This window comes from Podarcis erhardii, assembly GCF_964252035.2.
Source record: "Podarcis erhardii genome assembly, chromosome: 13".
Taxonomy (NCBI): Eukaryota; Metazoa; Chordata; class Lepidosauria; order Squamata; family Lacertidae; genus Podarcis; species Podarcis erhardii.
Window position 1 is genome coordinate 49577193 of NC_138502.1, and position 27989 is coordinate 49605181.

At 44.2% G+C, this 27989-nt stretch overlaps 1 long non-coding RNA gene across 5 annotated transcripts; it reads right to left on the minus strand.

Annotated features, from left to right (window-relative positions):
- Positions 1-74: 74 nt before the first annotated feature.
- LOC309327228 lies at positions 75-27942 on the minus strand. Of its 5 annotated transcripts, none has more exons than XR_014150448.1 (6): positions 27185-27942; positions 23942-24083; positions 14094-14175; positions 6435-6574; positions 1595-4139; positions 75-1225 (listed from the first exon to the last, which is right to left on the minus strand). It is a non-coding gene; the product is annotated as an uncharacterized lncRNA (long non-coding RNA). The 5 variants fall into 5 exon arrangements; XR_014150450.1 differs by lacking the exon at positions 27185-27942 and having other exon boundaries at positions 1595-2490; positions 3951-4139; positions 23942-26306; XR_014150451.1 differs by lacking the exon at positions 27185-27942 and having other exon boundaries at positions 23942-26306.
- Positions 27943-27989: the final 47 nt, after the last annotated feature.

Here is a 27989-nt window from a genome sequence, read left to right on the forward strand (position 1 = left end):
TTCAACCAGGCAACCTAGCCAGGAGTGGCGGCAACTTACGCATGAGCAACCCCCTTAGAACCATTACACACTCCATTCATACCCCATTGCTTCTGGGTTACCACCTGAGTGGTTAGGCTACCAGATTTAGCCCAGGGACCTAATGTGGTATCACTGTATTTGATATGATAATAAAATATACAATACGTTGGCAGATGATTTGTCCCCCCCCAAAAAAAAAACACCCAGTAGCTTGCTATTTAAATACTCCTTTGTGGGTGGGAGTGGGAAATCTGCATTCCAGTAGGCCTCAAGGCATATGCACTGAGCCCCTATCTGACTGTTTTAGCATTCCAATTTTACTGGTGCAAAGTTAAGAGAGGAAAGGGCTGTCTGCCAGCAATGTAGTAATGCTTTTTAACATATGGGTTGGTTGGCTAGACACTTCTCCCTTCTCTTCTTTCACAGCAGATCCATTAGCAGTTCTAAATTCCAGATGTGCACTGACAACACATACATAGATTTTACTAACTCGAAAAACCCAGTCAGAGCTCATTTTTTGGTCTTAGGGAAGCCTGTGGACTCCAGCCTGAGAATAACTATGTCTGCAGATTAATGCATTAAACAGCTGTGCACTAGAGCGGTGGCCTCCTCCTCTGGTAACTACGTATCTTGCAAAAGCAGTTGAAATCACACTTTCTCTTTCCCATTTTAGCATTCCCCCCTAATGCACTTTAACTTTTGAAATTCACTGTCCTTCTGAAGGAAGGATTATTACGGCCTAGTGATGGATATACACCTAAAACGGGGAACCTTTGGCCTTCCAGGTAGCATTGCCCCAGCTAGCATGACCAATGGCGAGGGATGATGGGAGTTGTAGTCCAACAACATCTGAAAGGCCAAAGTTTTCCCATGCCTGCTGTAAGGGAAAACCATTTTGGGGTGTTTTGTTGTTTATTAAATGTGTATACCACCCTTCATCCGAAGATCACAGGGTGGTGTTATGTGATCTTCTCTTACGGAATTTAGGCAAGAACAGAAACCAATAGAGTCTGTTAACACAACCCACCTCATCAACAGCATTTGCACATGATCCTCACCTCCACGTTCCCAAGCTGATCCCTTTGCTTCTCATAATCTTTTTCACCCTCGGCAAGAGCGCTTTGATTTCTTTCCGAATCCCCTTCACAATGCTCCATGTCCTCGCAGAACCAGTATAACAGACTGAAACATGTCCCTTCCAAACCTAAGCCATAGACAAATGTTAACAGTAGTAGTGGGAGATTACCGTAACAGACCCTTTTCACTTAGTTATGCCAACCGCTTGGTTGCTTTCATGTGTAAATGAGCAACAAGGGATCACATACACAAGGTGGAATTTTCGTAATTCCCCAGATTATTTCAAGCAATACTTTCAATACAGTCAGTTCACACAATTCAGCTTCAAATTGTCAATTTTTTAGGAGGGACATGATATACATGAATGTGTGAAGGAGGTTATCTCTGCAGATTTTCTGTGCTACAAAAAACCTGCCCCAAGGAACATACATTCTAAATTTAGATGGGGAAGACAACAGAGGGAGATGTTAAATAGGGTACTAACGGAAGCACATACACTCAGACTTTGCTTTAGTTGAAGACTTGGGTGTTGAATCACAGAGAAAGCTGGCACATATGTGTTCAGAAGAGCAGTTCCAGGCATAAGTGGTGGCAAGTGAAAGTGAGCAGAGCATGGAGACCCTCCGATGCCTTAGGATGTTACAGTTAGAGGTCACAGGCAGTGAGAGACACCGTTTTGAAAGATAAAAGTGGAAAGTGAGTCTATGCAGAACCTTAAATATAACAAGGAGAGAAGGTTATGCTGTCATTTCAGAGCTCACTTCTAAAGTCCAGACTCCATCAAATGGTAGGCTAGGCTAACGGTGTCTCTATCCAACATTGCTTTCACTGCATTTATTTTATTTCTTGCCAAGACTTTGCAAAGTGCTCACAGGTTTGGAATGCTGGAACTTGCCGTAGCAGAGATAGGGATGAAAGCAGGTGATCACAAGGCAAAAGACAGACATGAATTCAATGCCGTGTCCCTATTGGTGCCACACAAGAAGAAGACATTCCATTAATGCTACGAACTCTCCTCCAATCTTAAACTGGCCACCTTAAAATGAAGCAATGCTTTGATAACTTAATAAGCTACATACGCAAAGCACTCAAAAGGTACCGCAGTGAAAACACTGGACAAAATTATGAACATTAACTTTTAGAGAACTCAGAGACTCCCTTGTGACCCTTTAAGGTGTGTTGCTCCTGCCTTCATATGTGTAAAGAGGGAGTTTTGTAATCTTGGCAATCGGGTAGCAAAAGAAAATGATTGTTAGAAAGAGACCCTGTATATCTTTTCAGTGACTGATTTCCCCCCCACATAAAATTGCGGAAAATTACTGACCTCATAGAGAAAGTTATTTTTTGCAAGACAGCTGTACTGTGATCTCTAGGTAATATGTCTGTCTTCATCTAAAATATAAATTTCATGTGTCTAGAACAATTCAGGAGAAACAATTTACCCAAATCTGATACCAGTGATTAACCATCGTTATTTATTTATATAAAACATTCATTGTGTTGGTGGCGATTCCCCTGAGGGTAGAATGGAAGATCCCTTAACCCAAAATATACGCTTTCAAAAACAAACTGATCTGTGTGTTTAGTATGGAAGGTATTGAGAAACTCTTGGGTGATTTAGCTCAAGGGTATTTTGGAGCTCTAGGAAAATACCCAACCATGCACAGTCAGTTCACTTTTACTTGCAGCATTGCAAAATAATATTTCATGCTTAGTCGGCTATGTTTTATGCAGAGAAACTTTTTTAAAAAAATTATAGCATCAGCTAACATTTTATAGCATTACCTGACATTTTCAGAAGGCAAACTTTTTCAGAAGGTAACATTAAAATCCTTTGGCTTTCCGAGAGCTGTTTACGTGCTTTTTAATTGAGCATAGATTTGCCCATCTAAATGTTGTCCAATGACAAAAATAATAGCAGGTTTGAATTCCTCACACCCAAAAACATATTTTTAAGACCCCTTGCTGAAGCAATTTGCAAACATTAAGTTTCACCACCTAAAATGACACACCCTATTACAGTAAGTCACAGCAAGCTATTAAGAGATCTGTGCAAGACAACATTCTTGCGGTACATCCATGATTCTAGGCTCAAGATCTTAGGACGCATGCATCCACTGAAGATGCATGAAGATGCATATGTTAACCCTTTCTTCTGTCCAGTTGGGAAGCCAATAGATCTTCTGGAGCAGAAACAAATTGTGCTTTCCCTACACTGGCTTGTTTATTCAACTTCCAGGTGGGAAGGACCAGGCTGACCCATCCCTTATGTCTTGGGGGAGGGGGGGAGCTGAGGCAAAATCCCTCCTCCTCATAAATCTGAAATGGTTCTGGAACAAGCAGATGGAGACAGCACCAGCCCACTCTTGCCTCTGCCTCTCCTTCAAAAAAGAAAAATAGAATGCTGTGTTTGTGTGCTAGAGGTGTGTGTGAGCCCGGTGGCGGAAAACAGGAGGGAGAGTGGGGCAGAGGAGGAGCTGGAGATGGACGTGGAGGAACCTGCAGGGAAAAGTTCGATTTAAACATGAGTTTGTGTGGTGTCATTTTCTTTCTGCTTTCAGTAGCTGTGTGGAATAAGGTCTTGACTTCTATCCAGGATGAGATAGCCAATACAAAATAGCTGGCTAGTTCACTGTTGGCTAATAAATAACAGGAAAACCCCATAAATGGATACCCTTTCCCCTGACATCGCATGTGTAAGGATGGCCAATCACTGAAATCCACATGGTTACGTGCTCTTGCCCAAATCCATTCCGATTCCAAAATCAATGCAAAACAAGGATAACCCAACGTTCTTCCCCTTATTTAATCCTGATTCCCTCTCCTTTTCTCCCCTTCCAGTCTTTCTTTACCTCTGCTTCTTGGCAGATGGTAACAAATGTGTTTACTTTCAGCTGGACAAGAAATGGCTGCTTCATCCAACAGTGATGTCAGAACAACAGGTGGTCCTATTTGGAGAAAGAAAGAATTGATCCAAGCTTCTGTCTCTGCAATGATATTTTGTCTTTGCTTGTCTGTCTTTTCAAAATTGATATTCCATTCTGTAATTGGAGAAATCAAGGGTGATTGCATTCCTCACCTCCCTATTAGTGTTTCCCACTCATTTCATGCCTGGGATGTAGTATTGGTATTGATAAACACTGGATGCAGACATATTACACTCTATTTTTTTCCACTCAGTCAAAAAACTTTCATGATCAAATTCCAGAACAAAGCAGGCACCATCCTCACAATTTTGGGGCAGCACCACAGTGTCCTTTGCTTCCCTTTGACTACTCCTAGGTTGGGAAACGTATGACCTGCAGACTGGGTCGAATCTGCTACTTCCATTCATCCAATTGCAGCAGGCTGGAGTCTGTGGCAATATTTGGGAAAATCCATTTACAGCTGTTCTACCTACGGGACCGCCTCTCCTGGTATGTCCCACAGAGGAACTTACGGTCTGCAAATAAAAACGTCTTGAAGATCCCAGGCCACAGAGAGGTTAGGCTGGCCTCAACTAGAGCCAGGGCCTTCTCGGCCGCGGCTCCAATCTGGTGGAACGCTCTGTCACAAGAGACTAGGGCCCTGCAGGACTTGACATCTTTCCGCAGGGCCTGCAAGACAGAGCTGTTCCACCAGGCCTTTGGTCAGGGCGCAGCCTGACCCCCCTCCTCTGGCAATCTGCACAGAATTTTGCTTAATGGTTGCCATCAATTTGATTTTAATTAATTTTTATAATGACTCCCAGGCTGCGCACCTGGTCCTTCAGGGGCACGGTTACCCCATTCACTCTGGTTTCACCTCAGATCGTATAAATCTTTCGCCTTTCACAGTTACCCCATTCAGGACCAGGGAATCCTCCACACCCACCCGCCTCCTGTCCGCCAAAAACAGTACTTCTGTCTTGTCAGGATTCAACCTCAATCTCAACCTCAAAAGGTGAGGAAGAGGTGCTATGACAGAAGTTTATAAAATTATGCATGGCATGGAGAAAGTGAATAGAGAAAGGGTTTTCTCCCTTTTTCATAACACTAAAACTCATGGATATCCTATCCTATACCTACGGCACTGCCTCTCCCGGTATGCCCTGCAGAGGAGTTTAAGGTCCATAAATAGCAACACCCTAGAGGTCCCGGGCCCTAAGGAAGTCAGATTAGCCTCAACCAGAGCCAGGGCCTTCTCAACACTGGCTCCAGCCTGGTGGAACGCTCTGTCTCATGAGACCAGGGCCCTACAGGATCTGATTTCTTTCAACAGGGCCTGTAAGTTGTTCCGCCTGGCCTTTGGCTTGGAATCAACTTGATCCCCTCCCCCTCTTTCCTTTCTCCTTTCTCCTTCTGTGATGGAACTCCTATTTGGGGATTTCACTGCCTTTTTTCTGACCCACATAGGACCAGTCTGGATAGTTGGCCTTGGTGAAGATTTGACGTTTTCATCCCCAAAAAGTTTTTGATTTGAGTTTCTACTGAAATGAGGCTGCAGTTTAATGTTGTACTTAATCTTGTTTTTAAGTTGTACTTTAATCAATTGTTTTTATACCTGGTGTTAGCCACCCTGAGCCTGGTCTTGGCTGGGGAGGGCAGGGTATAAATAAATATTATTTTTTATATTATTATTATTATTATTATTTATTATTATTAATTATTATTATTATGTTCTGATCTCTAGTTTCCGACAGGCATCTGGCTGGCTGCTGTGAGAACAGGATGCCGGGCTAGATGGGCCAATGGCCTGATCCAGAAGGCTCTTCTTATATTCTCATGGTCAGAGCATCCTAGTTTGGTCACACCAATGTGTTTTTCACCACACTTGGAAGGTGTGAGGAGGGGAAAACCAAACACCAGCATCTAGGCCTAGGGAGGAGAGGCAGTTTGCAGTACCAGTCTGCTGCTAGTGCAGCAATCCATTTCCAATGGGGCTTAATGCATAGCTGTCAACCGTCCCTTATTTGGCGGGAAAGTCCCTTATCCCAGTGCCGTGTCCCGCTGCTGTCCCTTATTGATTATGTCCCTTAAATTTCCCGGGTTTCAAAGGAAGCAGCGACTCTGCCTCCCTCCATGCTGGCCAGGGAGGAGGGAGGCTCCAACTGTGTAGCTTGGCTGTGCTGCTCACCCAATAAGAAGTCTAAGAACGCCTGGGGGTGGAGCTTGCATGCCTTGTGCCGATCAAATCGGCTGCGTTGCCTGGGGACTCGCCTTTGCTCAGCGCTTCCCAGCGGAGAGGTGACGGTGGTTTTTCTTGCTGCATCCCTTTTGCCATGTTGCTGTGCTGTGGGAACCACCGCTTGAGGCTTCGTTTGGCTGCTGGCTGGGCTTCCTGCCTTTGGCTCGGAGGGGCTCAGAAGTTGAACATACCTGTGCTCGCAAAATCCCTTATTTTGGCTGCTGATCCCTTATTTTCGAGGCTGCTGGTCCCTTAAGGTTGACAGCTATGGCTTAATGCCATCACCTGAAAGTCATGGGGCAAGCTCCAGTGGATCTTGGACAGTCGCATTCTGGAAGAGAGAGGATGCCTGAGTGGCAGTGAGCAGAGAGGAAGAGAAGGGGTGGCACAGACAAAGATTTGAAAAAGTCATTCAGCTGCTACCTCTAAAAGATCTCTATCCTTTGCTCTCAGGGCTTCCACCTCCTTCCAACCTTGCGCTGCCAAACTGCTTGGATAGCATTCCCTCTTGCTTCACTTTGTTTAGCTATTTCTGCTTGTTAACTGTGCTGAGTCACTCTTTCCCCTTGGAGTGGCGCTGATGCGGAGATCTGTTTCCATGCTTCAGGAATGATACCTCCCACAGGGGGAAAAAGGTATCTGGTCTGTTTTCTAAAGGTGGGCTGTGAGCTGCCTTGAGTTGTCACATTTCATTGCCTCGCGATAGAGGGTCTGGAATCCTTTCCCCCACCTCTCCTTCATTTGCAAAGTACCAGCATCCTCAAGGAATTTGCTGCATGAGGTTTTAGTACCGATCCCAGCTTGGGACAGGAAAAGCCATAAGGCATTTTTGTAAACCATGTGATGATTCAGTTATCCATTGCCCTGATCAGTGTCAGCACTGAAGTAAACAGGCTGTCTTGTTCTGCTCTTGGAACATACAGGCTATAGCTAAAGGTAAAGGGACCCCTGACCATTAGGTCCAGTCGTGGCCGACTCTGGGGTTGCAGCACTCATCTCGCTTTATTGGCCGAGGGAGCCGGCATTTGTCTGCAGACAGCTTCTGGGTCATGTGGCCAGCATGACTAAGCCGCTTCTGGCGAACCAGAGCAGCGCACGGAAACGCCGTTTACCTTCCCGCCGGAGCAGTACCTATTTATCTACTTGCACTTTGACGTGCTTTCGAACTGCTAGGTGGGCAGGAGCAGGAGCTGCTGGTACATTGTACCCATAAGTAAAGGTAAAGGGACCCCTGACCTTTAGGTCCAGTCGTGATTGACTCTGGGGTTGTGGTGCTCATCTCGTTTTATTGGCCAAGGGAGCCGGCGTACAGCTTCTGGGTCATGTGGCCAGCATGACTAAGCCGCTTCTGACGAACCAGAGCAGCACACGGAAACGCCGTTTACCTTCCCGCAGGAAGGTATTTATCTACTTGCACTTTGATGTGCTTTCAAACTGCTAGGTTGGCAGGAGCAGGGACCGAGCAATGGGAGCTCACCCCGTCGCGGGATTCGAACCGCTGATCTTCTGATCGGCAAGTCTTACAGCGCCACCCGTGTCCCGTATACAGGCTATAAGTAGCACTAAATTTAGGGTGGTGTGAATGGTTCACTCACACAGGGTGCTGAGCTGAGGGGGTACAAAATAATGCATTTGAGAGCATGCACAGAACGGAAAGCAAGACTTTGCTTGAACTCTGTTCCAAAAGGAATTATTGTGAAAATAAGATTTTGGGGTCGCCAAGTTTTGTCCTCACTCAGGGTGCCAAAGGTCACCCCTGCTATAAGCCATAGCAAACTATGTTAGGCAAAGATCAGAAGATGACCTGGATGGTCACCAGATTCTGTGTACAAATCTGTAGGCACAGACCATTGCCCAACTCAAAATAGTCCGGCATGAAAATTCCCAAACTTGATTCCATGGGTGACTCCAAGTCAACTCCCTGGGATAGTTTATTGTTGTACACTGTTTCTAAATTTATTGTTTTACATTGTTTTACATTTGTTTTAACTCTCTGTTTTAACCATATTTGCACATCAGTTCCTAATGTTGGGAGTGTTCTCTATTTCAGAGGCTTCTACTCTGCAGCCTCTTATAGTTGTTTTAACTGCGAGTCTTTTATTTCTTATATTCCTACAGTTGTTTTAACTGCGTGTTTTTATTTGTTTTTAGTTCTTATCTGTATTAATTATCTGTTTTTACCCATCCATTATCCGTGTTTAATCTTGTATTTTATTCAGATGTTTTATCCTATGCTTGTTTCTTTGTCCTTATTTGCTCTAACAATTATCAGTTTAAAAAAAAAAATCCTAACTGCTATTTTATTTATATCTTGTTGTTGTTTTTTTGTTTTGTTTTGTTTTTTATCCTGGTCTGTGACCGTAATAAAGTTCATTCATTCATTCATAGCAAACTAAATGCCAATTGGCCCACATTTGGCTCTGTTCTCCACTCGGCATGCCCTGTGGGCCAACAGCTCTTCACAATGGAAAGGTCTTCTGCCCCTGGACCAGTAAGTCAGTCCTCTGGAGTAGGACTATGGTCTCTGGGCAACGGTGATGATTCTGGGGTGCCCCCTATGCCTTTCAGCCGTGTTCCTTAGCTTCCTCTCTTGTGATGATTTCACTGCTCATATGCTGGCTCTACAGCAGGGAGGGGATCGATCCTGCACTGGGCCACCCTGATCCAGTGGCATAGAATAGTTGCCTTCACCACAGCGCCTTAATTTTTAAATGCACTCTAATTGTATACGTGTTGAGGATCACTGGCCAAGGCCAACAGAACAGCTTGCTCTAATGATTACTCAGAATAAAGTCCCGTTGCTTTGAGCAGATCTTCCTCCCAAGGAAATGTACTTAGGACTGCAGCCTTCATTGATCATTGGCTGCGGAATAGGTATTCCAGCAAAGGGTCAGCAGCTGCTGTCCCCTGAGCTGGCTAGAAAGTACTGAGAAGCATGGGGTGGGATGGAGAGGGGAGGTGAAAAGGAGGGGAAATCTGTGGATTTTTTCCCCTGTGGATCCACACACGAAAGCTGAAAGCGGTGCTTAAAATCAAACAATGCTGTATTTACTGTAAAAAGAGGGGGGGGGGGAGAGAATCAGGAAAAGGAATTTGAGATGTACCAAAAAAAAATAGAGTAGGATACAGAAACTGCAAACCCCCCAATGTACACATTATAATTTTTCCCATTTATCACACAAGTCGATGTTCAATGGAACTTGCTCTCAAGTAAGAGTGCATAGTTCAGAAATAGTTATGCTATTTAGTCAGCAATAGGCTCTCTCTTTTAGTTTGGAGCTAAATGTACCGTATTATATACTGTGGATTGATGAATTTATTCACTCTTTCCAGCTGGGTCAATAGCAGAAAGTTGTTGCTTTTTTGTGCCAAAATTCAAACTATACCTTTATAGGGAAAATATCTTTCCTTCTGAGTTTTATTAGACTCTTTCCCAATTAGAACAGCAGGCAGACATAAGGCCAAGAAGTGCAGCTGTTCTGTGTCATCTGAAGGCACCAGCTACCCTCAGCAAACCTCCATAAGCTTGATATTTCTCCTGTGAATATCACCAATAAGGTTAAGAAGTAAAGAATGCTTTTTTCAGTCAGAACGATTGTTTCATCCTCTTGTTGCATGCCACCCTCCATCTCCAAGCAGTGTGATATTCCAGAGGTTTGTGTTTCCTTCCAGAAATGAGTACAGCCTGAGCCTACGATGGACAGGTTCACAGCATTACCACTCCAGAGTCACAGCCTTGATTTCAAAACAGCCTTGGATTCCCTTGCATGTTTCCTCAGAAGTTAGTTGCGTGGCGGGTTCCCGCCCCCCCCCCAGTGGAAATAAAGACATATGACACAATTATTAAGGTTAATGGGCTAAATAAGGCCACAACTTTATTGGTTACAGGTGCTGAGCTTCAGCCTGATTGCTTGAAGTCCGGGAAGGCTTAACCACCAGTAGGGGGAGTCCTGCTCATGCACATCAACTAGGAACTCCCCCGGGGTCATAGATAGGGGGCGTGCCTTAGGCCCTCACCTCCCCAGGCTTTGGACAGGCCACACACACCCCCGGAATCCTTTATCGGACTACTCTTCAATATGTGGGGAAGGTGATGGCGCCACCTCCCCTCTTCCATCTGCAGAACTATACCAATGCCTAACCGCCAATACCAAGAAAGATGTGACGGTTTGCTACGAGGTAGGCGAAAACCAAGTGGCTGGTGCCAATTTGCCAAGTGGAAAAATTCCTACCAGGCCCCTCAATGGCGACCAACCAAGGTCCATAGCAAGGTCAAGGAACAAAAACCTTAAAGGGCAGGGCCAAAATATTGGGAAATCTTGGAACAGGAGGGGGACAAATTGAAACTGCAGAGTTATGAGAAACTTAAAGATAAGGTGCGGGATTGGCTTCATTACTTTCAAATAAGGGAGGTTTATAACTTGGACAAAAAAAAATGGCTTCCAGGTGGAAAAGTCAAAATTAGAAACAGAACTGTTAGAACCCAAAGCTAAGACACTATCAAGAATGTATAACTTGCTGTTGAAATGGAATACTGAGGATGAAACTGTAAAATCTGCTACGATAAAATGGGCACAAGATATTGGACATAACATTAAGTTTGCTGACTGGGAGCAGTTGTGGACCACAGGTATGAAATTCACGGCATGTAATGCCTTAAGAGAGAATATTATGAAAATGATGTACAGATGGTACATGACCCCAGTCAAGCTTGCAAAAATCTATCATTTGCCCGACAATAAATGTTGGAAATGTAAAGAAACTGAAGGTACATTCTTTCATCTTTGGTGGACGTGCCCAAGGATTAAGGCTTTCTGGGAGATGATCTATAATGAAATGAAAAAGGTATTTAAATATACTTTCCTGAAGAAACCAGAAGCCTTTCTCCTGGGCATAGTCGGCCAATTGGTGCCAAAGAAGAATAGAACTTTCTTTATGTACGCTACAGCAGCAGCAAGAATACTCATCGCAAAGCATTGGAAGACTCAAGATTTACCCACCTTGGAAGAATGGCAGATGCAAGTAATGGACTACATGGAAATGGCGGAAATGACTGGCAGAATCCGAGACCAGGGAGAAGAGTTGGTGGAAGAAGACTGGAAGAAATTTAAAATCTACTTACAGAAATATTGTAAAATTTTTGAATGTTGATGACATTGAAATGAAATGAAGGGGTTCTAGTAATAAGGTAAAATGTAAGATTGGAGTGATATTAGATGAAAACTTGAAGCTATAATATGTGAGGAAAAATAATTAAGGATAAACTAACAGGATATGAATTTGCTGAACCAATTTTTAAATGGAATACAAAAAAGGGAGGCGTGAGGAAGTCAGGAAAATAAGTTAACTAAAGATGAGAAATTAAAAAAGAGGGATTTTTGTTTCTTGTTTTTTTTCTTTTTTTCTATGTTAAATGTTTGTATTTTTGTATTTTTGTGTTTTTGTATTTTTCTTGCGTCTTTTCTATTTGTTGTTTTATAACCTCGTTATTGTTAAAACTTAATAAAATGTTATTATTATTTTTTTAAAAAAAAAACCTTAAAGGGCAGGAGGGTGGGAAACAGGAACAGCTGGTAGGCGGGAAAAGAGGCCTGTGATAAATAGGGCAGGCCACGCCCCCAGAGCCAGCCGATTGGCTGGCCAGGGAGTGACGCGTGGTGGGGGCGTGAAGCCCGCAACCCCACCTCCTCTGCAGGGCGGAAGTGGCTTTCCACTGCATGTACTTGGTCAAGGGAAATTTCTTCCAGTTCTTCTTGAAATAACTTCTTGGGATCACTTCACCCTCAGTTCACCTAAGCCAATTTTTCCCTAAGAAGAACTGTGAAACTAGTTTTCCCTTTCTGGTTTTGTGTTTTTGTATCTAAGACAAAGATGACTTGATGGTAAAGATATGCGCTTAATGTCTGTGAATCAGTACAGGTACACTCAGACTAAATCATGTTCATCTTTAGATAGTGAAGCTGAACTGAAAAAGCATGTCAAATGCAGAATACTGACACAGAAATAATATGCACTGGGAAATTACATGTCATTACGTACTCTTCATTACCACAAAAGAAAAAATGTACAGTGGTACCTCGGGTTACATACGCTTCAGGTTACATACCCTTCAGGTTACAGACTCTGCTAACCCAGAAATAGTACCTCAGGTTAAGAACTTTGCTTCAGGATGAGAACAGAAATCGTGCTCCGGCGGCGCAGTGGCAGCGGGAGGCCCCATTAGCTAAAGTGGTGGTTCAGGTTAAGAACAGTTTCAGGTTAAGAATGGACCTCCGGAACGAATTAAGTACTTAACCCGAGGTACCACTGTGTATAAAAAGAGCTCAGCTGTCAATCTAAGAACCTTAACTATGACCACAACAATTTATATTTCTACACTGTCAGCTATATCACTACGGACAATCTGCATCACTCCTGTTAAGATTAGGCCAAACCTCCTTCGCTTTATGTCACTTTAGGACTGCTGTTTGTTTTTTCCATTCTAAGCCCAACATGCAATGATAGCCAATGTGTCAACTTAATTACAGTGAAGAAGTAAATTCGAGGCACAACCACGTCACCTAATCACAAAAAGTTGAAAAATGAAAAAAACACATTTTAATATACATAAAAAGCACTCTCTTCTGCTGTTGCTAAGGCATGCAGGGAACTATTTTGCTGGAATTGCACTTTTTCAATTTTAAAAACAAACAAGCAGAAAACAAAACATTCTGAAGATCCCTGGGAGGGGTACATACGTGAACTGTACATCCTTAGTACACAGTTTGAAATGAATCTATCTATAAATGTTAAACATATAGGATTGATTACAACATCCTACACACAAAGATAACAAGCTTCTTTAAAACATGGAGAGAGCCAGTTAAATGATCTCTAAAGAAAGAAAATCTGGAAACTTAAGAAGGTTCAGGATAATACATCTCTCCAGGAAGAAAAGGAAACAGAAAGTGGTCTATTGTTATTAATTAATTAATTAATCAATTAACTTTCATCCCAACAAATCCAAAACAAACCAATAACACCCCCCCCCCATTTAACACATTTAAAAGGCAATAGAATGTTAAATAGCTGGTTATAGAGGAATGTTTTTGCCTGGCGCCTAAAGATATCTAATGAAAATGCCAGGCAAGTGGAAGAGGCTACACAAAGAAGTGTCTCAGTTGATGATCGCAGGGTCCAGGTTGGTTTACGTGGGGAGCAGAGTTCTAAGTTCCTCTGGTGAGAAATTAATGAAAGAAATGAAGGGAGACCAGAACCTGATCATTTTCATGAACTGGAGTCAGAAAATGGCGTCAGAAATTTCCTGGTAACATACTAACAGCAAAGTTGCTGATCATAAAATTTTGCTTGTGTTGTGTATTGTTTGTGACAAATGTTCCTGGAGCTTATTTAAATATTTGCAGTAAATCAAAGGGTTTCAATAATTGGAAACATTTGAACCCAATTGGATCCAAATGTGGGGTTTTTTAATGGAAGAACTTAGAAAATAAAATCGAAAGCGGTAAACTTATTGATGATTCCCTATGAAAGGCAATTCAGAAAGAAAAAGAGAAATGGTCACACATTTTGAATGTTGTTTAGACATTCTGTTTGTGCAAAAAATAATATTACTCTTGTGGAAGTACAGCAATTGCTGGCAGACCAAACATGGGACTTTCTCTAAATCTCATTGAATTGATTAGCCATAATTCAGTGCAGTTGTCATAAAATGGACTTTCTACATATTTTACATAAAATACAAAATGATTTCCTCCCATTGTTGGGGGGAAGTGTTCACGGTGAGATAATTTATACGATTAGAAAAAGAGCGTAATCATTGCTACCTAATTGTAAATCCAGATGTTTCTTACCATGACCATATTTGTCACATTATCAGCTACGTCCATCTTTATCCTGGAAACATTTCAATCGTGGAACGTTTTGTAGAGTTAACTGAAACAAAACCAGAGTCAGGCAGTGGTTTAAGTAGACAAAACCATGAACAGATTAAAGCAAGAAATCAATATTAAAGATGCCCAAAGACAAGGATACAATAACGGGGCAAATGGCAAATATGAAGAAGAAGAAGAAGAAGAAGAAGAAGCACAATGGTATTGAAGCCCTTATATTAAATGATTATTCAACATAAATTGTACTCTAGACCCACTGAAATTAGTGGCATGACTAAGTTAGGTTCGTTCACTTCAGTGGATCTACTCTGAGCAGGACTTAGTTTGATACCACACAAATTTGGCAATATTTATCATTTTGGTTCAACTCTTTTTTGTTTTTTTATTGAATTTTTCTCCTTAGTTTCAAGGAGATATATTGTTTCATATAATTTCTAGGCCATTGACTGTAATAAGGTTGATGGCAATGATGAAATCATAACAAAATAAATCACAAATAAATAAGCATTGTGACAAAGAGGAACACTTCGGCACAGAGCAAATTTGATCACATAAAATTCTGTTGCTTCTTCACACATGGGAATCAGCCTTAGAAAACTTCATCAATACTTGCAAACACTGCTGTGCTGAAGGAAGAGAGTGTATCTCCCCTTCTGTTTTTATAAGGTACATATGGAAACCTTCTTGCTTGTCTAATATTTGAACTAAAATAGTAAATACATGAACAACAGTAAACATTATAGTGAAGTAGAGAATGCTTTTAAACAGTCACAATGACCTCTAATTTTATGGCTTGAATAAACCTGAACGGAGCATAAGTAAGGGAATTTCAAGAGGCCTAATAATGCAGTAGGTATCTTGCTCATTGGAATTTTTATTATTATGCCGCTGATTAAATACATGGTGAACAAAAGAGATTTACGGAAAGTAAATAGCCGGAGGCAGCAATAAAGAAGCAGAATAGCATCAGATCACTTCTCTGATACACGGCATAGTATTTTGACAGATGAGAAAGTGAAGCAGGGGTTTTTCCGCCCAGTGATCTTTAAACCAGAACCCAACAGAAATCAGTGGAATTTGGCCTGCAGTTAAACGGATGAAGGCCTCCAAGATTCAACAAAGGAAAATAAATGCTCCACTTACATATTAAAGCTACTGTCCTAAACATATTGATTTGGCAGTAAATTTAATTAAAACCAATGGAGCTTATGTCTGAGTACATGGGAGGGCAGTGATGGGTAAGCATTTGAAAGAAAGCATTTCCTTACATCCCCAAACTGGGATATTTATGAAGCTTATTCTATCTATTTTCATATTATATCATACAATCGTCATTTATTTTATTCAGTAAACCAGGAAAATTTTAACGTCTATTCACTGTCATTATTTTATTGTATTTATTAACTCATTTATCTTCTGCACGGTCCTCATTTAGACAGTTCCAACAATTAGTGCACTGTCATTGCAATTTATATCTTCCAATATCAGCTTTAACCAACTGGTCTATTTTTTTTTCCAGTGAAGGGGTCTTGGGAATAATATTTATTGGCCAGTGTTTGCGACTCAACATTTTATTAGAAAGCCCTGCTGTCAAATGATTTTTCTGCTTTCCTCAAAGCCCCCAAAAGAAAGGTAGGTCAGACACACAACATTATTTTACTTCTTTGTTACCACAACTTCTCAGATGTGTCCATTATATATATATATATCTAATGTGAGAATTTGTAACAAAAGGACGTACATTAATTCTCAAATCTGAGCCTTTGTAATTTCACTCCCAAGTCCCCCATCTCAGATCTGGGGGGGGGGGAGGGGGATAACTACCTACAATTAATACAAGACTAAAAAGCTGCGACAACATCTGGAATACAGATGCTTTTTATAGACATTATTATTTGAATGCTCTTTACCAAAGACCTTGTGGTCATGATCTTCTTACCATTTCCTCTACAATGATAGCAAGACTACTGTAACTCTAGAATAAGCATTTTGAGAATGACACTATTGCCACTATCTAAAAGCAAGTTGCTGAGTCAACCTTATGATTTATCCTAATTTCATGGCAAATTGCCTTGGCCCTTTGGTAACCTAATAACTTAAATAAACTAGGGGCTTCTGTTCACACAGCCAGTCAGAAAGCTTCTGGGCAACCATTTGCAAAAATGTGCTGATGGCTTTGTTCTTCATAGCTATTTTACAGATAGAATCAGCGTGTTTAGGGGTGAATCCAGACTTAGCCCACCTGTAGAAATCAAGGGAACTGAAGTTAGTTACTGTGTGTTTTCCTCTCAATAAAACTAGCTGCTTGTTTAAACATTACTGTGTTACATCAATATGCTAGTTTGCTTATTCTGCATTGGCTGTCTCAAGAAAGGATGGTTGAAATACTTTGGAATGAAAATTCATGTGCTGCGGTTGTCCTCCTGAAGCTGCATGCAACAAACCTATATGTGAGTGTGGAGAGAAACTTGCACAGTGACGAAAGACCCTTTGAATTTTCTGCTGCGGTTCCTTGCCCTGGTGCTGAAGGGGCAAGCTATTCTTCGATTTCTATAAATGAAATCCATTTATAAATACACACTAAGTCTGGGGCAGTATTTCTAAAACTGAAAGCGGTAGGCTGCGGCGTGCTTTTTGGTGAATCTGGAGGCCATGATGAAAATAGAGAATAAATGCCACAGTAAAAAAATAATATACAACTTTTATTAAAGCCATTAATTTAAATACTGCTGCAAGCCATCCCAGAGGTTCCAGGTGCTTACCCAGGGTTTATGTTTACTTTTGGGAATAAGGCACAGCAGAGACTGTGGTGTCTTTACGATATATGGTTTATTTGCACATATAAACAACCTGAGCCTACAATGGAGGGGTTCACAACATTAACATCCCAAAAGGGGGCTTCTCCCATATCAACAGTTTGGGATTCCAGCAGACATCTGGTCTCTCTCTCTCTCTCTCTCTCTCTGCTTGCTGCTTTGCTTCTAGGCCGCACTGCTGCTCCCCCCTCCACACTAAACTCTGGCTTTTTTCATCCTCACTATCTGCAAGTTGAGGGACGCGGGCGGCGCTGTGGGTAAAACCTCAGCACCTAGGGCTTGCCGATTGCATGGTCGGCGGTTCGAATCCCCGCGGCGGGGTGAGCTCCCGTTGTTCGGTCCCAGCTCCTGCCCACCTAGCAGTTCGAAAGCACACTTAAGTGCAAGTAGATAAATAGGTACCGCTTTATAGCGGGAAGGTAAATGGCGTTTCCGTGTGCTGCTCTGGTGCCGGTTTGCCGGAGCAGCTTCGTCACGCTGGCCACGTGACCCGGAAGTGTCTGCAGACAGCGCTGGCTCCTGGCCTCTAGAGTGAGATGAGCGCACAACCCTAGAGTCTGGCAAGACTGGCCCGCACGGGCAGGGGTACCTTTACCTTTACCTTTATCTGCAAGTTGAGGGTGGGCCCTGTAGTTGCTATTTACTTAAAAAGGGAATTGTGAATTTGCTAATGGTATGCATAATTTCATATCTAATGAGACTCTGCTATGAGCAACAGGTCTAGTTGAGACCTCCGGGTATAGAGCGGTGTATAAATTGAAATAATAAATAATAATAATAATAATAACAACAACAACAACAACAATAGTTCTAAAGTAAGTTTGCCTAGGATTGTAGTCTAAAGCATGTACTTTTTTCTGCAGCTGAAATCAAAAGGACTTAGACATGCCTAAATTTAGCTGCATTGCACTCAATAGCTCTATTACCAAGAAAATCTGAACACTGAAGGCAAGCATTAATAGTGCAATTTCACCATTCCAGCTTCTGTTAAGAGTTTCTCTTCATTCATGTCCATTTAATAAATTATCACTGCAATCCCATCCTCCTCTAGGGGGTCCCAGGATTAAGCCACAAAACTCTCAGCAATGTGTCAGTCATGTGACTCATGCACTGCACAGATTAATTTGTGACTTTCCCTGGAGCTGGGAAATGGCTGTTAACTGCTGTCTGGGTTATCCAGTTCTGGAGAATTGTTTCCTTCATGCCGTCCGATTTCCCAATAAAAGGTCTCTTTCTCTTTTATGGGTCTTTTAAAATGTCTTTCCTGCAAAATGCAGCAGATGCCATTTACATGTGCACAGGAGATGTTTCTTGTTTAAATAATGTTTCAAAGAGCCTTAAAAGGCTCTTTGGATATGAGGCAGGCCCACCAGGGACACAAGGTTTGGTCTTGCACACTGGCATTTCTGGTGGTTTTTTTTTGTTTGTTTTAGAAAAAGAGGTGCCGGAACCCACCATGAACACCTCCCTTGTTCTCTTATAATGGCAATGGCACCAACCTGAATGGTGCTGGACCTGAGTTTTGGCTGAAAAAAAGTCCTGGGCATTTCACACATCGTAGTTTGCTAAACTTTCTGCTATTAAGCATTCTTAATAATTACATTAAATATTGTAGGATTTCTATCTGTAAAATAAAATGAGTAAATGTGTTCTAAATAATAATAATAATAATAATAATAATAATAATAATAATAATAATGATGATGTCAGGGGCTCAGGCGCTGAGGCACAGGGAAGATGGAAGATGGAGAGTGAGGGGGAGGAATCCGAAGGGAGCGTAGGAGGGGACAGTGGTCCGAGGGATTCCATGAGCCTCTCCAGCGAATCGGAAGATTCACAGAGGGGAGCGCCAGTGGCCAGGGGCAGGGGGGTCCCAAGGGGAACGCCCCAGGAGCAAGGGGGCAGCAGGGACTCCCAGAGCAGTAGTTGGAAATCAGGACCAGCTTCCCCACCAGAGCAGAGTGGGGGGGAAGAGTCCCAGGCATCGGGGCCAGTGCTTTCCCCACCAGGGAGAGGAGACGAGGCAGAGCCTACCACGCCTCCCTCGGAGAGTCGGACAACGGAAGGGAGGTCAGATCCGGCCAGTGTCACGGAAGAGGGAAGCAGTGATAGAAGTAGTGTAACGGTTAGGAGAAAGGTCACTGGGTTGGCGCGAGAAGCAAGTTCAAATGTACAGGAGCGCGGGACAGCAGAGAGTGAGGATTGGGAACCGGGTCCTAAAGCACGCCGGAGGCAGGGGGAGGAGCTAAGCGACTCAGCGTCGGAAGAGTCCAGAAAGGGCAATGCCCCAGAGGGCAGGAGGACCCAGAGGAGAAGAGAGCAGCGCAGGAGGTGGAGCAGGGCTAGGATCCTGTTGCAGCAAGATCCGCAAGGAGACTGGAGGCCGTGCGCTTTCTACTCCAGGAAACTCAGCAAGTCGGAGCAGAACTACACCATCTGGGGCAGGGAACTGCTGGCCATTCATGCAGCCTTCAAGGCGTGGCGGCACTTCCTTGTCGGAGCCAAACACACAGTGCAAGTTCGCACGGACCACAAGAACCTGGAGTACTGGCGTACGACGCGGTTCCTGAACCAGAGACACATCCGATGGGCGGAGTTCTTTGCAGATTTCGACTTCAGAATAGAATACATCCCAGGAGACAGCAACATCATGGCGGATGCGCTGTCCAGGAAGCCGCAATATCTCGAGGCAGAGGCACCGGCGGCAGCCAAGCACATTTTCGCACCGAAATGGAGGAGATGGAGGAGGTGCGAAGCGGCACAGCGAAGGACGACGAGTTTCAGATACGCGACGGACTGCTCATCCGCAAAGGGGCCCTCTACGTGCCGGGAGACGACCTCCGCGCGAAGGTACTGCAGCAGTTACACAACGCACCCAGCGCTGGGCACTTCGGCAAAGAGAAGACAGTGGAATTAGTAGCCAGAGACTTTTGGTGGCCCAAGATGAGGGGAGAAGTCGAGGATTACGTCAAGAGGTGCGACACATGCCAAAGAGCCAAACCAGTACACAGGCCGCCGGCGGGATTGCTGGAACCGCTACAGATGCCCCTTGAGCCGTGGGAGAAAGTGGCCCTGGACTTCGTCACAGATCTGCCCAGCTCGCGAGGCAAGACAGCGGTACTCGTGGTAGTGGACTTGTTCACCAAGATGGCCCACTTCATTCCTTGCACGAAGGTGGCCACAGCGGAACAGACAGCCAAGATGTTCATAGACCACGTGTTCAAGGTGCACGGCCTACCACGGTCTATCCTGTCCGACCGGGGGCGCCAGTTCATCTCGAGTTTCTGGCAGAAGCTGATGGGCATCCTGAACGTCAAGGTCAACCTATCGTCGGCGAGACACCCGCAGACCAACGGACAAGCGGAGAGGGTCAACGCCATCATGCAGCAGTACCTGAGATGCTACGCGAACCAGCAGCCCTCGACCTGGGTGGACTATCTACCGCTGGCCGAGTTTGCCTACAACAACACGAAGCACGTGTCCACGGGGGTGACACCGTTTTTCGCCAACAATGGGCGGCATCCCAGAACCTTCCCGGGGTTAGAGAAAGTGGGGGAGGGGGAGCCGCAGGGAGCTGAGGACTGGGCGGCGGAGTTACAGGAGGTCCATGAACAGCTCCGAAGGCAGTTGGAGCTAGCTAAACACGCTTACAAAATGCAGGCAGACCGACACAGGAGAGTTGGTGAGGACATACGGGTGGGGGACTGGGTCTGGTTAGCAGCCCAGGCAGTGCCGGCCAGATCGTTAGCTAAGAAGAAGCTCGGACACAAGCAGCTAGGGCCTTACCAAGTCGAGGCACAGATCAACCCAGTGGCCTTCCGGTTGACACTCCCGGAAGGATCCAGAATGCACCCGGTCTTTCATAGATCGGTGCTCACGCCTTATAAGGCACCTCACAGGTTCCAAGCACCAGGACAGCTCCCAGTCCGCTCAGAGGCACACCCACAAAGGGGGGGCCGCCGAGGGAGGAGCCGCTCAACGAGGTCACGGAGATCTTGGACTCGAGATGGGGGGAAGAGGGGGTTGAATATCTACTAGCCAGGGAAGGTACCCCAGCCAGCGCCAACAACTGGGTACCGTACTATGCGGTGGAGGAGCACTACCTCAAAGACGAGTTCCACGCACTGTACCCACACAGGCCCATGCCGGCGGATTATTTCGACGAATATCTTTTCACACCCACACTCTCAACCAGCACATTCCAGGGTTTCTCTTCAGCTGAAGAGGCGTCACAGGAGACCAGCTCCCCAGAGGGATCCCTCTCAGGTTTTGGTACAGGCGGATCTTATTGGTGGGAGGATCAACCTGAGGTGGGCTGGCACAGAGAACTGCCGAGGGGACCATGGCACGCAGTGTCACCCCAGACAACAGAGGAAGGGGGGGCACCGGGCGAGTTGGGGGTAGATCCAGGTTTCGAACACACCTCCCAAGAGATGGAAGCAGAGGAGATCGCCGTCGACGGGACCATGGAGGACTTCCCGGACTTATCCGGCTGGCTGCACGCCACGGGGGAAGAACTGTACCCTGCACTCACCCCCACAACACTGGAGCACCCAGAACCCACACCGGAAGAAGGGGAGGGGGGGAGGGGGGCTTCGAGGGGGGGATGGATGTCAGGGGCTCAGGCGCTGAGGCACAGGGAAGATGGGAGATGGAGAGCGAGGGGGAGGAATCCGAAGGGAGCGTAGGAGGGGACAGTGGTCCGAGGGATTCCATGAGCCTCTCCAGCGAATCGGAAGATTCACAGAGGGGAGCGCCAGTGGCCAGGGGCAGGGGGGTCCCAAGGGGAACGCCCCAGGAGCAAGGGGGCAGCAGGGACTCCCAGAGCAGTAGTTGGAAATCAGGACCAGCTTCCCCACCAGAGCAGAGTGGGGGGGAAGAGTCCCAGGCATCGGGGCCAGTGCTTTCCCCACCAGGGAGAGGAGACGAGGCAGAGCCTACCACGCCTCCCTCGGAGAGTCGGACAACAGAAGGGAGGTCAGATCCGGCCAGTGTCACGGAAGAGGGAAGCAGTGATAGAAATAGTGTAACGGTTAGGAGAAAGGTCACTGGGTTGGCGCGAGAAGCAAGTTCAAATGTACAGGAGCGCGGGACAGCAGAGAGTGAGGATTGGGAACCGGGTCCTAAAGCACGCCGGAGGCAGGGGGAGGAGCTAAGCGACTCAGCGTCGGAAGAGTCCAGAAAGGGCAATGCCCCAGAGGGCAGGAGGACCCAGAGGAGAAGAGAGCAGCGCAGGAGGTGGAGCAGGGCTAGGATCTTAAACTGGTGTGGAAGGGGCGGAGACTCAGACGGGACTTTGCCGATCTAGAGTTTAGACGTAGGGCTGCACGCTCTGGCTTTGAAATGGAAATTAAACTTCAATAAAGACTTTTGTACATAACATCAGCCTGGCGTTGGTCCTCTGTGAGCTGGGACCTAGAGGCAGCTCTGACAAATAATAATAATAATAATTTATTACGGTCAAAGACCAGCTTGTATTTTAGTATTATTAAAACAGAAATTACATAGAAGGGGGGGCAATAGGCACCCTTGCCTGACTCCCTTAAAATTTTTAATGGGGTCTGTTAGGTGTCCTAGGAGGCTACACCTGACTCTTGTTGCGTGAACTGCCTGGATTAAAAAATGGGAGCCTTCTGTCTACAGTGGTACCCTGAAGTCTATCCCAGAGTCTAGTTCTGGGGACTGTGTCAAAGGCTGCTTTTAGATCTACAAAGGCGGTGTAGAGTGAGGCCTGCCCTCCTGATTTATATTTTTCTATGAGGTGTTGTAGCGTTAGGCAGCGATCTATTGTGGACCTTCCAGGTCTAAAGCCCGCTTGTTCTATTGCCAGAATGCCTTCATTTTCTAACAATTCAGTAAACTTTTTAAGTAGGTGCTTTGTGTAAAGTTTACTAAACACACTTAGTAAGCTAATCGGCCTATAGTTCGATGCGTCCCCTCTATTCCCCTTTTTAAAGAACTACAGTGGTGCCTCGCAAGACGAAAAGAATCCGTTCCGCGATTCTCTTCGCCTAGCGGTTTTTTCGTCTTGCGAAGCAAGCCCATTGACGGCTTAGCGGATTAGCACTATTAGCGGCTTAGCGGCTTTTAGCGGCTTAGCGGCTTAGCGGATCAGCTGATAAGCGGCTTAGCGGCTTAGAAAAAGGGGGGGGAGGGAAAAAAAACCCGCAGGAACTCGCAAGACATTTTCGTCTTGCGAAGCAAGCCCATAGGGAAATTTGTTTTGCGAAGCGACTCCAAAACGGAAAACCCTTTCGTCTAGCGGGTTTTCCGTCTTGCGAGGCGTTCGTCTTGCAGGGCACCACTGTATTATGGCTGTTCCCCATTCCCTTGGGATGCAACCAGTCTCGTCTATGTGGGTAAAGAGAGAGGTTAAGAAAGGGGCCCACCAATCCACCTGTGACTTTAGCATTTCGGGCTTAATGCCATCTGGGCCAGGTGTTTCGGTGTTCTAAGTACTTTATTCCTGAGTATTATGCTGCCTATATATGCTTTATACATGTAATCTGCAGCTAGGTACACCTTCTTGGATTATTCACTTCTGGAGTCTTGACAAAATAAACATGATCTATGTTGGTCAGGTATCATGTATGCATTTATTGCTACTTTTAGATAGACTGGGTGGTTTCTATAGGCTGCACCCCTTTACTTATGGGCTTTGCCTCCTGGTGCATGAGCTGGATCTCTTTACCTCTTCTCTTTCTGGGATTCTGTCCTTTGGCACAGGATTGTACCCACATGCAGCTTTATTTATCACATTTATAGGATGCCCTTCACCAAGTCATCCCAGGATAGGTTTCAAAAACATCATAAAAACAAATACAGGTTGCATTAAAAAAAAATCTCATTTTATATTAAGGTAAAACAAGAACATAGCAAAGGCTTGCCAAATTTATCATTTATTTTGGCTCCAATCCAGCTAACATTTGTTGTGACTAAATCTTATTGAAATGCTTGCAAGTGACCAGGCTTGATTTAGTTGCAACAACTTACCTTGGTTGTAAGTCTATTGAACACAGAGGGCCGTACCACTAAGTAAACTTGCTTAGGGCTGTGCTAAACCTTGTTGCATTGATATCAATGGGACTCAGTCGTTTCAGGTGGATTATGAGCTTTTCCTTTACAGCAAAGAGCCCTGGGAGAATAACATTCATGAATAAAGCCTGAGAGGCTTGTAACACCCAGAAAAAGTTGAGCATCTCCATGTGAGAACAATAAGGCAGGAAAAACTGACAAAATAGTAACCCGGTGAGGAAAGCAAAACAGAACATACTGTTCTTTGATAGTACTCTATGTGCATTCTATGGATCTGGAGATCTTGGCACCTGGCGACTTCAAGAAATTTACAGTCTAGTGACATGTTGTACAGACAGGTAATCTGGGGAGCATGCACATTTTTTTCCATTTGATACAATGCAAACGCTCCCAACTTTCTGACAAAATTCCCTTTAGTGGATAAGACCTTCGTGAACTTTTTTTAAATGGTAGGGTGGAAAACTGCCATCTTACTCTGCAGAATTCTCTGCTTACAATATTAAGGTCTTTTTAGATCCTCTATTTTCTATCCGTCTGTTACAACTGCCTGGGAAACAAATGCCTTTGCGCAGGTTTGTGGTTCTGTGACATCAAGGAGAAAGAGGTAAATCTCCTGTGCAACGAAATAAGACATCTCTCACACATGAAGGAGGACAGAGTAACTAAATCTCCTGCCACAGGGACTTTTCCCTTATACTAGTCTATAGCAGCTTCTCTCAACCTTGGGTTCCCAGATGTTACTGGACTACCACTCCCATTATTCCTGAGTGCTGCTCCTGCTGGCCATGGATGATAGGAGTTGTAGGCCACCAACATCTGGGAACCCAAGGGTGAGAAAAGCTGGTCTTACAATATCACAGCTGGGAGTGTTGTTGGGGTTTCGTTTGATTTTTCTGCTTGATTTTTTGCCTGCTGAAATGGAAAGGTCTTTGCCGAGTGCCTGAGGTTCAACAGGGATGATGTAATGCTGCCATATCATTTGCAGGGCTGCTGTTACAGAGATGATGTGTATGTGGTCTTCTTTAGATGCTCTAAGGCACTATATAAACATTAAGTATTATTAAAATAACATAATAAAACAATAAAAAACTATCTATAAAAGCCTAATTATCTCATCCTTAAACTCTCTTCTAACCTAGAAGACTATAGCAGTAAGAACTAACTAACTTGCTGATAGACGACTATTCCTCCCCCCCCCCATTGTCTTTTATTAACTCTTCTGTCGATGGTATTTGCATCCGCCAGGATATCAGGAATCCTTCTGGAGAGATTCCTTAACATGAAGCCTGACTCTAATCTTCTGTTAGACTCCATTAACTTGTTGCTACCCACCATACTTCATTTACATATTCATACTTGTACAAACAGTGACCCGAGTCTTTGTTCTTTTTACTGATGTCTGCTTTATTTTCACAATCTCTTGCTCATTCACCTTTAAAACTGATTTTTTAAATATATAATAAAAAACAAAATAATGCAGGGAGCACCCATGAATACACAAAAGACCTCCTGCAGGAAAAGTTCATTGTAATCACACAAGGAGTCCGGAAGAATTGCCCAGTGTGGAGATATGGCTGGACTGACATCCCTGAAGCCCCACTCTATTTTGATGACAAAGTCTGAAGAGGGCTCTCAGATCTGGTATTCCAATCCCCAAGTCTCTAGACTCTCATGAAGGGCTGTTGACCATTCTAATGTCTTCTGTGGGAAGTTCTGAGTGAGAAAATGTTGCTCTTCCTGGAGTCAGAAGCGCCTAAAGGTATTGGCACCATTAAAAAAAAAACCTACACAAAAAACCTGCTGTACCCTCTCAGGTTTCTCTGAATCTGACTGCATCAGGGTGCTTAGAAAAGTGAATTAAACCCTGTTATTAATTCTATCTAATGCTAATAGTGACCTCTGCTGTCTGTAACTATAATGACACCATTGTCCCAGATTTCTGTCCTTATTCAAAATGTAAAAAACCGAAAAATAACTACAGTTCCAGGCTCCTTTGGTACTTTCCAACACAATATTCTTCCCATCCAGGTCCATATGCCACCAAATCCCCCTACCTGTGTAAACCCTCTTCAAGCATTGTCACTAGAAGAGGAACCACGGGTAGAGCAGGACTCCTGCTAGCCTTTTGCGTGATTAGTGAACTTTTGCAGTGAGGAACTTTGTATATCCATGGTGATTCCCCATATAATTGAGAACAATGACATCTCAGGGTTTTCAATCATGCAAGGAGCATGACTTAGCTTAGGGCTGGCCCAAGACCTTTTGATGCCTGAAGCAAGATGTGCCACGGATGCTTTACCTCACCACAGATCACTGCTGAGGCTATTCCATGTCAGTATATGGAAACATCACCGCTGCAGACAGCCAGTTTGTTGACATCACTTGATGCGCCTATCTGCGGGAAAGAAGAATTTCCCAGGACGTTCACAGGCTGGATAAGTCTTTGTGAAGAGTGTAACTTGAAACCTTCTGTGTGCGCATGTTCAGGAAGTTTCTCAGACCTGCTAGAAGAACTGAACTGAAAGGACGTGTTTTTCTCTAGTGCTGTAATGTCAGAAATAAACATCTATGTAAATAGATTTCTGACTTATTTTCTTTCCCCTGCGGAAGCAGGAGGGAGGGGTTGTGCATTTTAAACACGCTTGGGAAAATGTCACCTATCAAAATCTCCCTGGTCTGTCCGAGATATCAGCCAGAGGAGGTTACTGGTAAGCAAGCTCCGAGGACAGTGAGAGGGGCCAGTCTCTATGGAGGGGGCTTGCAAACCAACATTCCACACCCTTAAGATAATTCAGATTCCATCCTGGGACAATTTGTTATGCTATTTTTGCTGCAGTAACTATTGCCCATGTAATTTGTATAAGCAGCACCAACAGTTATAAAAATTAGCAATGCATGGTATCTGTGGAGTAATCATACTGTTACTTACAGTGGTATCTTGGTTCTCAAATTTAATCTGTCCCGGAGGGCCATTCCAAAACCAAAGTGTTCCAAAACCAAGGCACACTTTCCTATAGAAAGTAGTGCAAAATGGATTAATCCGTTCCAGACTTTCAAAAACAATCCCTAAAACAGCAATTTAACATGAATTTTGCTATCTAACGTGACCTTTGATCCATAAAACGAAAACAATAATCAATGTACTGCACTATAAAATAAATAAAACAGTATTGTAGATGATAAGAATTAAAATTTTCTTACCTGCACTGATGATATTGTTGGGATGCGGGGGTTTTTATCCATTTCCGCAGTCACACAATCAATCAATCAATCAATCAATCAATCAGTAGCTGAACTGGGTTCCACACAATCACAAAAACAAATTAACTGGAAAAGCCTCAAAAACAAAAACGCAAAATAAATAGCAGTAACAAAAGCGCCAAACTTAATCTGTTCTGGAAGTCCATTTGACTTCTGAAATGTTTGAAAACCAAGGCGCAGCTTCTGATTGGTGCAGGGGCCCCGGAAACAATAGCTGAAAGCCACATCGGATGTTTGGCTTCTGAAAAACGTTCAAAAACCAAAACACTTACTTCTGAGTTTTCGGTGTTTGAAAACCAAGGAGTTTGAGTACCAAGGCATTTGAGAACCAAGGTACCACTGTACTTTCTAGAGAGAAAAGTTCAAGGAGCTGGGGAAAGTGATTTTAAAAACATTTCACTCAGCATCCACAAGAGGGTTTCAGCTTGCTCCCAAAAGAAAAAAGACTAAAAAAAATCCTTTTGATCCTTTCCCAATTTTCAGAGGACTCATATCACTAGTGTCACCCTTTCACTGCTTGGCCATGCTCAACTCACATACCAAATATACTGTTTCTGAGAGTTGGCAACTCTATGACATAATCAGGTTCTAGGCCATGACATCACTAAGCCCCACTCTGTGACATCACCAAGCCTAATCTCTTGCATTTTAAGACTTTGGGGTGCTGGGAATATGGGGACACTATATCCAGCTGACTTAAATACAGTGGTGCCCCGCAAGACGAATGCCTCGCAAGACGAAAAAG